The sequence below is a fragment of the Quercus lobata genome, chromosome 9, assembly GCF_001633185.2.
Source record: "Quercus lobata isolate SW786 chromosome 9, ValleyOak3.0 Primary Assembly, whole genome shotgun sequence".
NCBI lineage: Eukaryota > Viridiplantae > Streptophyta > Magnoliopsida > Fagales > Fagaceae > Quercus > Quercus lobata.
Genome location: NC_044912.1, coordinates 1,914,399 through 1,917,262, shown reverse-complemented (window position 1 = coordinate 1,917,262; position 2,864 = coordinate 1,914,399). Strand labels below are relative to the sequence as shown.

The 2,864-nt window shown below is 41.1% G+C and overlaps 1 long non-coding RNA gene across 1 annotated transcript; it reads right to left on the bottom strand.

The window, feature by feature from the left end:
- On the bottom strand, positions 1-2,641 carry LOC115962045. The gene is made up of 3 exons (XR_004085328.1): positions 584-2,641; positions 320-499; positions 1-241 (listed from the first exon to the last, which is right to left on the bottom strand). It is a non-coding gene; the product is annotated as an uncharacterized LOC115962045 (long non-coding RNA).
- Between the last annotated feature and the right edge of the window lie 223 nt (positions 2,642-2,864).

Below are 2,864 nucleotides of genomic sequence, written 5' to 3'. Positions count from 1 at the left end.
ATTAAGCCTTTTCCGACTCCATGCTTAGCCGGGGTAACCGTCTTCATCCCTTCCGCCTCCAGCCCCACGACGGTATCTGAAGGAATCTTGGGCTTCTTGGGTACACGGTCTTGTTTGGTTGAAGTTTTCCTCTTAGTGGACGGGTTGTTTGGGCCCGTCCCTTTTGGCACCTGACTACCGTACTCTACCTTCTTGGCAGCCTATGCCTTAATCATAGCTCTCCTCTTGGCAGCATCCATTTCTGTAAAGGACGACGGACGAAATTAGCTATATGGTAAGGAAATCCAAAAATTCAAACAAGTGTTAGTAACGGACTTACGTTGGCACACTCAAATGTCGTATCTAATGGCCTCAGGGGTAGGCTTTGGTCCATCATAATACCAATTAAGAGTGTTTAACGTAACTAATTTAGCCCAAGTCCTCTCCTTCAGCTTGGTCTTATTAAAAATACTTTCTAGGAAGCTCCACTGCTCAAGAGTAATCTGTGGACGCCATTGAACTGCATAAAGAGAACGGTTAAAGAAAATGGGAAAAATGAAAACCGAACAATTGAAAGGACTCATGCATTAAGACAAATGCATACCAGACGAATTCAATATGCCCCAAGTTGTGTCGACAGGCATAAACTCTGTGTCCCCTGGACAGCCCATCCATTCATTCCCCTCTAGGAAGAAATAACGACTCTTCCAGTTCCTATTGGAGTCTAGGGTCTTGTACATAAGCCTCAACAACGGGCTCCTAGGTGCAAAGCTATACATGCCCCTTGATTTATCTATCTCATTTGGATGGTAACAGTTAAGGAATTCTCGTACCGTTAACCTCTTAGTGCCATCCGACATAATCCCATACAGGACCTCCACTGTTAGGAGGACCTTTTAGGTATTTGGAGATACCTAGTTGACGGACAGGCCTAAGTGTTGAAGTAGCTCACGATGAAGGGAACTCAAGGGAAACTTGAGCCCAGCCTTCAACATCTGCTCATATACTCCGGCACCTTCCAAACCTTCATAATAACATTTCTCTGATTTGTAGAGCAGACGAACGGAAATGTTATCTGGTATTTGAAAATGGGCTCTAAATGTTTTGAAGTGTCTTTCTTTAATTGAGGAAGTGAAGTGATTTACTAACCACTCGGGTAGCATGACGAACTGCCTAAGTCCATCAAGACCCACAACGGACTGAATTTGGAGGTCATTATTTTCTGGTCCGTCATTAGAACCCTCTTCATCACTCACTTTCAAACCCTCATTCCTTGAGGATGGAGAAGAAGCAGACGGGCTCCTCTCGTCACTCTGACTATCATGGTCTTCGTGACTTGACGGGTACACTTCCTCATAGCCCGCCCCATCACGGACAAATAACTAGTGACTTGACGCAATAGACAAGACTTATGTGTGACAGTTAATCCTAAGACTCTGATGTGTCTGTAGTGGATGACGGTAATGCAAATTTAAAGTATAAAAAGAAGAAATTTTATAAGTGGAAGGAGAGAAATACTCATCAAAATAGTAAGACGGACTGAGAAGGGCTACAGCAACGGGTAAAACGGCTGGACGGTCTCGTCTGTCTAGCAAGGATGATAGATGTGTTCTGATCGTAGATTTCAGCAGAAAAGTAAAAAATGAGAGGGAGGAGGGTTGGTTTATATAGAGAGATAGCACGGAAGGCAAAGCGACACTTCGATCCAAGAGAATGGCCATTCAACGAACGCCACGTGTCCTGTACAATAAATGATTTCAGGCCAGCCTAACAAGTTTAAGGATCTCGATCGAACTGTGACCCCACAGGTCCTTCCACTCAAATATTACGAACCCATAGGGTGAAGGGGGCAACTGAAGAGGAAAAATTAAACATGATGGAACCGTCTCGACGGACTTGACGTAGGAAGAATGTACTCGCATTGGATGGACCACGTTAGGACGGGCGTAGCATGGATAGATCGAGCAGCCATGTGGCATCCAACTCATTATCATGTAGTCTCCAAGGAACCTTAAATGGTAAATATTTGTGACACATGATTAGCCCTGATTCATAGAGTCCCAACACAAATGGAATTCCGATACAACTAGAATTCTAGAATATACGTGTATTAATGAGTATCTTCCTTATAAGGAAAAGACTTGTTCCGCAAGTCTTGAAGTTTGGCCCTATGTAACTATAAAAACCCAAAGACCCTCAAGAAAAAGGTACGCATAATTTACCCCTCTCTAGCACTCTAGAATTGTGAGAATAGTTCTAACTTGACCTTTGGAGAGTGTTTGGCCGGCACTACACTGGTGCTCTCTCTTAGGTCTTCTCTTTTTGTTGTGCAGGTCTTGCTTCGAGTGTGCGAGGACTATGTGGCTCATTGGTGATTTTTCGGCATCATCAACTATGATCCAGAAAATCAATAAGCACCATTATAAAATTGTCACGCTAGTGTTGAAGAACAAAGTGATATTTAAAGGGTGATTACCCAATAATTTTTGCACTTTTCCAATCTTCAAACCCGAGTGCAATCGAACAAGTGCACATATACCTAAAGTGGTTACTAAGGAAATGAATGATTGGCTAGTTAGAGTATCCAAATTGGGGGAGTTATAAATTTAACTATTTGACACCACAAAAATCTATTTTATCTATTTTACCTTCTTATTTTACAAAATGCTCAATATCAATGTTTTTATTTTAACTTTCAACATAATAAAATAATATAAAAAACACAATAAAAGAGAAAAATGGACAAAGCTGGGAGAAAGTTCCTGTTTTTTATTTTTAATTATTGCTATGACACAATGGCAACTCTACATTAAGCTTAAGGTGTTTCCAGAAACACCCTGAACTGAAAAAAAAAAAATTATATATAATAATTAAATTTTTTTATT